Here is an 11,125-nt window from a genome sequence, read left to right as displayed (position 1 = left end):
ACTTGTCTAATCAGGGCCAAAAGCTTGTTCCCAGACGTCTCAGCTTGCATGATTATGTATCTTTGAGCCTTTAAGTGCCCAAATCCTGCCAAGATTTGTCATAAGAAGGGAGTATTTCTTACAAACAACACATTTGGCACAGTTTGTGCTCAGTGTTTCGTTCATGGCTGGAACACCACATGATCCAATTTTGTTAGCATAGTTTTGTCTTTTCATATGCATTCTTCTATTGATCTCTTATTTTTGGTTACATCTATTAAAGCGTTGTTTTAAGCCATGAGCTGGTGCATTTGCAAATGTATGAATCCATAGTAATATCTCTTTGTTATTTGGCCTTATATTTTTCCATAAAGGTGTAACAGTAAGTGGCCTTTACATTACTGCACCTTCCACCTCACTGAGCTTCTCCTGCGTGTCTTGCTGCATGGCTTCCCGCAGTTACCAGGTGAACCAGACATGCAAACATCCGGATGATGCTTTCACACAAAGTACAGAAAAAATAACCAGGGAAACCTTAGATAGTAGTGGGATAGTTTTTGTCCTATTCCCCCTTCACTGTCCCCCAATTCATTACGGTAACCTGTGTACACTGTCTCTAAAGTGACATCTGTGTAGGGTTAGTACATCCGGTCAATTAGGCCATTAATGGGATTAAATGTTTGTTTCTTCTTAGAGAAAATATCCAGCTGCCACAAGTTGCCATCCCAGACATTGCTCATGGGATTCCTCTCATATCGGCAGTGACCTTGTTGTACATCCAGCTGCAGCTTTCTGCTCATCCCACTGGCTTGTCTCTCCAGGGGAAGTCTTTTTATTTCAGAGAATCACACAAACATACTTTCCATTTCTATTTTTGATGTCTATTCTCCAAGCAGTTTGGCTGTGAACTTGCTAATGACGACAGACACAAATTGGAAAACAGTAGAACAAATAGAGCAAGGACACATATTCAATACGCATATATTGTTGTTTATTTATTATTGGTGATTTATTATTTATTGATTTCTGAACATTTCTGTTGGTCCAGGTTGATTGGAGAAGTGATTGTATTATCAAGTACAATTCTGTTTTAAATCAGTGGCTAACTGGAACAAATATTGAGCCAGTAAAGCATTAATGCAATTTAAAGCCTTACGGACTCAGATGTTTTCTCATCACAAGCTGAAGTTGAACTGTCACAGACTGAACTGCCAAAGTGACAAACAAAATGACACGGCTGACATGAGCTGAAGTGACATCTCTCCAGTCTCCCGTGTTGTTCCTGCCAGTGACACAGCAACAGCTTGTGAGACTCTAATTCTCCTGATGGGACTGCAGAGACCCCCTGCTCTTCCCCAATGAAAACCACAGATCTCATACTGACAACAAGAAACAGACAATACTCAGTGTTTCAAGAGTTGGAAGATGGTATTTTTCTGCTAACAAAACTGGCCAACACCCTTTTCACTGCATGCATTATCCCTAAACTCAAAACCCACATTCGGTAAGAATTTCACAAGCACATTACACAGGGCTTGGTTAGTCCTGTGGTTTTCACCGGACAGAAACCATATGCTGAGTAGAATAAATCCTAATAAAAGCAGGCCTAGTTGTAAAAGTAATTTCTGTCCAGTGAGAAACTTTCTTTCTACATTATTGTGTTTCTTTCTCAGGCTCAATAAGCAAAAGAGACTGTGCCACTAGATAATTATTTTTATCTAGATACCTGCATGAATTGAACTGAAATGGAGAAGTAAGGCCAAGCTGCCAGTCATGTAGACTTAGAGCGGATGGGCACCTCCTCATATCGCTCCTTCCTTTGACAAGAGTCGCCCTCTAGTGGCCCCGCTGGCTCTCTCTGCAAAGCATCACCAGCTGCCTGTTATCCATTTATTCTTCAGTTTGTTTACTGCTCCAACAAAGCAATAAATACTTTAGGTGAATAACTTTGCTTACTGGGGAAGAATTTAATGAGGGCTGATTGGCCTCCAGGGGAAGAGACTGACTGGGAAACTCTCAGTAAATCAGCTGTGGCTTATAGAGATCAGGGCAGCATCAGTGGAGCCAATGTCACTGCTCTGTGGAGAAACTGACTCACTACGTTTGGTGATCTAGGCTGGCTGGATTGTTGCATAAACATGTGGAGCCTGAGAGTTTATGTGAATGTGGGGCTGACTGGTCTGTGTATCTCTGGATAATCCGTAATTCGTTTGTAATACTAAAACGAAAATACCGTTTATCTGTTTTTTGTTTCAAAACTAAAAACCAAATAACCGTTTTTGGTGTCAGAATCAAAAAACGAAAAACCAATTAAAAACGGCCCGTTTTTTGTTTTTGGCGATTCATTTTATTGTTATTCCTTTTTGAACAAAGAATGAAGAGAGTCTGTGAACTTCACTCAATTCGTTTTTCGTTATAAACCAAAAACGGAAGTCACGTAGTCTAGTCCTTTTATGGAAGGGATAGTAACCGGTAAAACTTTCAAAATAAAAGTAGCCCATGTACCATGTAGTTAGAAAGGTGATTTTAGACTAAAACTAAACTAAAATAACTTTTTTTTTAAAAGTAAAACTAAAGTAGCACTGGGTGTGAAAAAAACACTTGAGTTAACTGAAATAAAATTAAAAATAATAAAATAATTGCTCTGGCAGAATTAAACATTTGTAAGGCCATTGGTGACCTGTAACTTCAGATTAAGACAATTGAACTAATGTTATATGTAGCTTAGGATAGCAGTTAGCCAATTTATTTAAGTTTATATTATTTAATTCATATTTTAGTTTCCTAACATATTTATAGGCCTTCTTGCTATGAGGAAGCTCAACCAGCAGAGGTCACTCTGCCGCCTTCTGTGGCGGCAACAGGCAATTAAGGGTTTGACCTTTTGACTTGTGTTTATATCAAAGAGAAGGCTGGCACTGCTACCAGAGGAGGCTGATCACTGAGTTTGCAGGTTGTGCAGAACTTCACCTGCCTTCCAGTTTTTTTCTGTGGTTTTATAGCTGCTAAAAACTCTCAGCTTCCACCATCTACTGTTGTTATGTGTCAAAACAAAATTCTTCTAAAACAAATCTGTGGAGTTGTAAAATTTCCTTTGCTATTTTTGCCAGTGTAAAAAACTTATGTTAGTTAAGTAGAGTAAATATTTTTAATGCAGCCTGTAGTTCTCAAAAGTTATGTAGGCATACTAATGTGTGAAACCTGGTGAGCATTAATGAGAGTCAAAAATTATCTCTAGCTCTGGGGCTTTCAGATCTTTTAATGCTGAACACCACTCCTTCCTCCAGCACCATAAAAGAGCCCTGTTGTCACTTTCAGATATTTATATCATGATTTATGTTAACCGCATCTTGTAATTGTGGCACTGTTTGTAAATAAGGATGATGTCAACTTATGTCTTTTAATATACATTTATATTATAAATATCCAGTAGGCTTTTATGTACAATAGTACAGTGAAGCAGGGCTCTGCAGTGCAACTCTTTCACTCACATATGTCCATAAATGATTTACAAGCACAGTGGGTTAGTGAAGACTAAAACCTAATGTAAATAATGTTATGGTTATATTATACCAATAGTCATTTATACTAGTTCCTCCTCCAGGTTGTGGTTTGAGCCTCTGCAGTGGACAGATGTAGATTTAGCTAAAAATCTACAACATTTGTAGGCCCATGTCGAGCGTTCAGATCCAATAGTCTTCACATCATAAAACGGTCATTGCACACAAGGAGAAGGAGCTCAGGCATGTTATAAATATGTATATAAATCTTTTATAAATTCTTTGCTACTTGAACATTTTTGGACTACTGTCCTCCTTTGGAGAAAGGTTAGCACTACAATAGCACTACAAGCAAATAAGCATGCTTGGGAACAGATCTATGATATCTCTCGTTTTAACCCATGGGATTTATTTTTTTACAGAGCTTTTTTTTTTTACAAGAGAGACATGCGCTTCAACTGGAAAGGTGATTTATGAAACATAAATATTTAAAGATCAGGTTTTGGGCAGTTTTATTAAGTACACAAACTCAAACAATACTAAACCAACAAGATGTTAAGGCCAATGCTGCAGAGATGCTAAAGGATAAAAGCAAACTGTTACCAAAGCACAATGGCCACCAGGATGCCGTGACACCACCACCCACAGGTGTGCGCCACCACCTAAAGACAGCAAGTCACACACATGAAACACCACACAATAAGGCTCAGTTAAAGGTCCGCACACAGCTATCATATACACACACCACAAAATGCAGTGAAGGGAAGAGGGGCTCCCACAGTCCTCCACCCTGTCAGTCTGGCAGAACACAAGGGAGAAGGGCTGAGGGAAGTCACGCAGCCCAAAAACAAGCTAATTGCCCCACCCTTAGCAGAACCTAGCAGTTGGCAAAAACTGTGTATATATATATAATTCTGCAACTGTTCTCCTGATCCATTAGGACAATACAGAGGTTTAATCCTAGCAGGGTGTATGATGTAATGTCACTAACTGATACACAAATAATTCCTTCCACTGTGTGGATAAATACCTGTACATCGTTAGTTTTATTCCCAGGAGGGTAGAGAAAATACAAAGTATATTTTTCCCTGTTCTGGATATTATTTTCATTATTTTTTAAATAAAACATTGAAAATGATAAATGCCTTTTCTTTACACTTACAGCATAAACAATCAAACAACTACATGTATGTCTTATGTCTCCAATAATGACATTCAAATGTGGTATAACACTTGTTTATTGTTATTATATACTGCTAAAACTACAACCTGTATCACAAATAGATCATTTTAAACATCATTAAAAATAAGTATATACAGGAAGAGACAAGGTGTCCAAAGGTGTGTTGACTGATTATGAAGACAGTTCAGACTTGCATGTAGCATCATATCGCTGCTGTGGAGATGATTAAATATTTCACAATCACCTCTCTGACATGATTACCACATTTCAAAAACAACCATATTACTTTTTGATTTATATTTTGCTGTTTCTAGCAACACAGTTGGGGCAGGGACACCTGACTGAACCCCATGTTGACGGGGATCATCAGGTCTCCTGGTTCTGCTTCTAGGCATCTCCTCAGTAGTAGACAACCGGAGGAGGAGGATGGCACTCTGGAGGTCTGCGATGTAACTGTAGTCCTTGTCCAGCTTCAATGAGTACAAGCTCCACTTCCTGGACTTTTTGTTGTACACCTTGATAATACAGAAAGGAGGATCAGCTTAGTGAAAAGTTTGTAATACCTGACATTATTCTCTTATAGAGCAGTTAGCATTTCCACATAAAATGCAATCAAAAAAATAAATCAGCACCATCTATCTGTATTCCTCATACTGTTTAATATTTTTTGACTCATCACTTGTAAATGTATTGAGTAAAATCCATAGGAGTACTCATAATGCAACATACTGAACTGTGTCATCAGCTTTTCTCCTGGCTGGACTGTGGACATGGTGTTTGTAATCCAGGCCAGCCAGCATGGTCCAATCAGTGTATATTGGCGAGAAGTACAGGGCTATGAAAAACTCCAAATCTGCAGGTGACCTGAGGGCACAGTAGAAATAAAACATACAGGGCTTTTTTTTTCTTTTTTTTTTTTTTACTTCTGGTAAAATAAGTAATGGCATAACAGCACCAGTTACAGTAAAAGTTTTTCACACAGTAGGTTTAGCTATGAACGATGTCATGACTCATAGTGTGGGATGTGCACATTTCGGTTTACTGGTGTATGCGTGATGATGACAGGAATAGAAGTCTTTGGAACAGCGCTGGGAGCAGGCGGCTTTACATGCCAGCAGGTGGAGACAGTTATTTGTGGCAGTGAGGCAGAGATCTGTTCAGTGACCGGTGGTGTGTCCAGGTGTGCTGCATGAATAATTAGTCATTCACGTAAGTCATGTGTGGACCGCACCACATGCTGTATGTGAGCAGTTAACATTTCTCCTCGCCTCTCGCCTTGTTATATTTCTGAACTTTTAGTCCCATACACACCAGCACGTCCCTTGAGATCCTCGGGCAGAGGTCTGCTGTCTGTTCCAGAGTCTCGACTGAAAACTAAAGGGGACAGAGCGTTTGCTGTCAGGGCCCCGAGGCTCTGGAACAGCCTGCCTGAGGAAATCAGGTCGGCTGAGTCAGTGAATTTTTTTAAGTCCCTTCTTAAAACATACTTTTATAGGAGAGCCTTTCCCGATCTTATTTGACTTTATTTTATCCCTTTTATTCTATCTTACTTATTTTATATTTATCTTAAATGTGTATTTTAGTCTTTTCAATGTTTTCTTGCTTTTATCTTGTATTGTTTCTGTATTATTGTTTTTTGGGTATTATTGTCTTTACACTTGTTTAAGCACTTTGTAACTTGTTTTTGAAAAGTGTTCTACAAATAAAGATTATTATTATTATTAAATGAACAGTTGAGGGAAATTTACATTGATGTAATTTGATTTACATTCTTAATGCTTTGGTTATTTTGGAAAAAAATTGCCAGTCGTGAAGTCCCCAAAGCTGTCGCCTTAAGGTAATCTATTTCCAATCCTTCCAAAGTTATTTTTAGTACTCAGCCTCTCACCAGCTCAAAAATACCAACACACTTTGGATTCACTTACACCGTCTATAGTCATTTACACACAGTCAGACCCATACTGAGAGAGAAGGCGCAAATACATGTTTCCCAAACAATTTGACTACCTAGCTAATTCATATTGTCTGACGGTCCAGCAGATAACTGGGCACATGAGTGAAGATAAACACAAGTCATACCAAACAGACAGGATGTGAAGGAGGAGAGTTGTGAGGTAGAAGAAAACCGAGAGGCATTGACTAACACTCATAAGAGAAAGTGAGAACAGAACATGAGGGTGCTGGCTGAAGTAAGCATGAGATTTAGAGACATGAGGGGACTCTTGAAGTTACTTTTTTGTTTGGTGATCATTCTCCTCTGTTTGGGGAGCCTGCTGATCACTCTCATTTGGCACAAATACGACGACCAGTAAGTATGTAATACCTTTCCCAATCACCTGTAGAACATAGTTTGACAAAACTACAAGAAAAGAGTGTTAGAAGATACTGTTATAGCAGATGATATTGATTCTTTTCAAATTTCCAATTCCAAATCTTTTCACTTTTTCTGCACTCTTTCCCCACTTCTTTTCCACTTATGTCATCCTCCTGTCAAAAAACAAAATGCAGTGAGGCAGTGAGGTTAGTGTGAAATGACTTTAGTGTTGAGAAAAAGAGGCGGATTTTGCTTTTGCTTTTTTACCCAGGTATGTGTGAATACATCTCATAAGGCACCATTTGTATCTGTAATCATGATACTAATATCATGATTCATCTCACAATGCTACATACTCAAGAGTAAAGATACTAATAGAGAAATTTGGAAAATAAAATTTGGAAAGCATCGCTTATTCAATGCAAGATAACTGACATTATTATCCATTATTAAGAACTTGATGCTCACTTTTAATGATGTTAAAATGGTGCCATGTTGTTGCTAGTATCTATTTGAGGAAATTCAAAAGAAGAAGCAAATTGTAGAAGCAACACATACCACACACCACAGACATTACATTGGTGAGTTTGTACACTGGTTGTTCATTTATGGCGTGTGAAGCAGCCAGATATCCCACTGCTTTGCCCCAATAGGTCAATGGGAGATCCCTCAATGCAGAACATTGCCTGGTCACTGACTAGTGTTGTAATTCATGCAGACAGATCTTTATCCTGAACCGCATAGTTGACAACATAAAAGCATTAACGTGTGAGATGGTTGCATAATTAAGATTGCTTTATGTAATTAATGTTGAGGAAATATTGTGAGCCAGCTGTCAGGTGCGAGGAAGAAGGTTTTCAGAGACTATTGAAGTTTTACATAGCAAAGTTTAATTAAACTTGTTTCAGCATCCAACGCGTACACAAGCAATGCCAACACTAAATCTAAAGGGTAACATTTTTTGGTCCCTTTCGTTGCCTAGTTCCTGTAAGTTTCCCTCTTTGGTCATCTTTAGATGGCCTTAACCTAGAACAGAACATCGATCTGATGTAGACTCCAATGCTATGCCATATTGGAATCTCCTACAGTCATGAGTTGTACTCTAATCTGTCGAGCCAGTGAGTTCTTGTAAACATTTTTGTAGGATTCCTGGAGAACACCGATATCTGCTAGCCTGACGCCTGAGCTACTGTTTCTCCTTAATCAGTCTCACTGTTGTCTCCAGTTGTCTCCATGTAACATGAACAGTTACATGAGGGAAATAACTAGAGCTGGAAGGTCAGTGAACACACACTTGTGGGGTAACCTAATGACTCTAAGCTAGACCTGTCTTACCTATCCCTGTTACATCAATAAAGTCCCTTAAGAAATATCATCCATCCATCCATCCATCCATCCATCCATCCATTGTCAACCGCTTATCCTGCGTGCAGGTTCGCCAGGGGGCTGGAGCCAATCCCAGCTTACATCGGGCGAAAGGCGGGGTACACCCTGGACAGGTCGCCAGTCCATCGCAGGTTAAGATATATATATAAGATATATTCAGTTCAATTCAAAATTAGCTTTATTGGCATGAATGTGTAACAACAACATTGCCAAAGCATCATACAAACTACATCATATCTTTAACAGTTAATATGTGCATGAGCTCAAATACAGCAAATTTAAAAAACAGGATTTTCTTCTTAAATGCCAAGAAAAATCGAGGTCTTAGAGCCAAATGGATGGGGTTTTTCTGGGGTTTTTATGTCTGGCATTAGCAGTTTACTCGCATGTCCTGTCTCTCTCTTGTTCTCTCAACAGCAATGTCAAACCTCACAAGCTGCTTCCTCAAAATAAAAGCACCCCTCGGCCCTCTGATCTCTGTGAAGGCTACAGGTGAGAGCAAACACTGTCACTGCTTCTCCTTATATTACCTTTTTTTGTTTATTCTTTCATCAGATCAAGTGTGTGTGAAAAAGTGTATGTGTGTGACAGGGAGGTCATCGACAAAGTAAAAAAGCATTAGCAAGAGGACAATTACACAAAATTCATGTAAAGACATGACATCTTCACATCCACTCAAAAAAGGTTGTCAGATTTGCAAATAATTCCATGCATGTCACCCCTTGAGCTGACTCAAGGATAAATAAAATGCAAAGTAGTGAATTGGCTGGTCCTCAATGGTTTTACTTGTTCTTGTGTTAACTGCCAACTGATGAACGCATCAAGCCCACAGCTTATCCGTGGTGATTGTGTGATATTTTAACTCCAAACAGCACTGTAAAAAATTGAATGGGGTGTCCGTAGGGGCGTAGGTATAGACAGTGCAGACAGTGCATCCGCACCAGGGCAAGTTCTGTACAGGGGCCTGTGATGGGAGCGGACCCCGCCAGGTTACGAGCAGGACTTTGTCGGTTACATGGTAAAAATACAACTGTGTTCATCATGCAATGGTAGACACACAGCTTGCCACCTATCACTGCAACTGCTGGGAGATCACGAGGTAAATACCCTCAAATGTGCATATCCCTCTTTGCCGTGGTGTCAGTCAGTAGTTTTAAAGAGGTGGTATGCTTTTTGGCTTTTTCCCTCTCCTTTATTAAGCTATATCTTTACACTTGTTAAAGCACTTGTTTTTGAAAAGTGCTCTACAAATAAAGATTATTATTATCTCTTATTTGTGCATGTAACAGGTTTGCAAAGTGAAAAAGCCCAAAGTCCAGCCCAAAGGGAGTTCCCATCTCCCACAGAAAGCACTGCTCTGAACCGCTTGAAAACAGCTCGTTTGTAGTCCAGCCTTTTCCTTCCTTCACTGTGATGTCACAATGAAAACGCGTCATAAAGCTTGCCAAGCGGCTAGCGGGGGTCAGGCAAGCCCTCAAACCAAGCTAGTCTGAGCAGAGGCCCTTTGATTTTAGTTAAGCCCCTTTTCCACTGCATAGTACCAGCTCGACTTGGCTCGACTCGCCTTTGTTTGGTTTTCTATTGTAGAAATGTTTTTTTCATATCACCTCACCTACGTCGAGGTTCCAAGCGAGCTGAGGGATACTAAAATGAAACATGAAAACGGGACAGACTACTGATTGGTCAGAGAGAATATTCACTATTCACTGCATCATCATTGCTGCACCAGACAGAGGCCAGCAACAGAAAGTTTTAGATTTTACAGTTTTCGCATGGAATTTCTGAGAAGTTTTGAGGTGAGAAATCAGCTGTGTAAATTTCGAATATTGACCATTTTAGGAGAAGTGATGGCGCAACAAAAATGTGTTTGAATATTTATGCCTGTGCCAACCCACGGGAGCATCGTGTGAGGCCGGCCAGCCGCCCGCTCACAGAGCCCTCTGCTCCCGCCGTCACACAGACCGCTGCAGCAACAACGGCAGAGGAAAACACAGCTGGAAGGTTTTAATACCGCTTATCTGTCTTTACATTCTGAGGAATGTTGAAACATTTTAACTTAAAAAAGAGAAAGCTGTGTGGATCGTTGGTGTGTGTGTCGCATTGAACATTACGTGGCGGCAGTTGTGTGTGGCGTTGCTATGATGACAAGCTACATACTATCTCTGGGTACTATCTGCAATGGAAAATGGAGCAGGGCCGAGTAGAGACAAGACTATCAATTTGCACTATGGTAGCATTTTTCGGCAAGGCGGCATTGGTCGTCAGAACACCGACAGTTCGACGTTTAGTCCTAAAAGACGATGCAACTCCCAACTCTGTTTGGGCCTAGAAATTCACAATCACAACCTGTAAGTATACTTTATTGGTTGTGAATTATTTTTAAAATGAACACGGCAATGTAACTTCACAGACTGTTCAAGTGTGGAGTTGTTGTAAATGTTGGCTAAACACAGCTAAAGTTATAGCTATAATGCTAATGTTACACCCGATGTGAAAGCCACTGAGCAAACGTTCAAATTGTTTGGCCAATTTTTATGTAAAATTGAGTTGAAATATGTTGATTTTTGTAGTGGTTTATGGTACAATGTGGAACAATGATGTTGTGTGGTTGTGGACTTGTGAGTAACTTATACCATCTGCTAGGTTACGGTCGCAGTCTGAAGCGGCTTTGATTTGGATCTCACTACCTTGTTTCTTACGACCCGCTATTCTCTGCTTCTGATTGGCTAATAGTCCTTACCTGGGAACTGCACATGTGCAACT

The 11,125-nt window shown here is 39.8% G+C and overlaps 1 pseudogene; it reads left to right on the top strand.

Annotated features, from left to right (window-relative positions):
- Positions 1 to 6,807: 6,807 nt before the first annotated feature.
- Positions 6,808 to 11,125, top strand: part of LOC119893000 — a 30,045-nt pseudogene continuing 25,727 nt past the window's right edge.

This window comes from Micropterus salmoides, unplaced genomic scaffold, assembly GCF_014851395.1.
Source record: "Micropterus salmoides isolate LMB-PRFRI ecotype aquatic unplaced genomic scaffold, ASM1485139v1 Ms_hic_scaffold_10, whole genome shotgun sequence".
In the NCBI taxonomy this organism is placed as follows: Eukaryota; Metazoa; Chordata; class Actinopteri; order Centrarchiformes; family Centrarchidae; genus Micropterus; species Micropterus salmoides.
The sequence above is the reverse complement of the archived record's forward strand: the minus strand, read 5'-3'. Positions and strand labels throughout refer to the sequence as shown.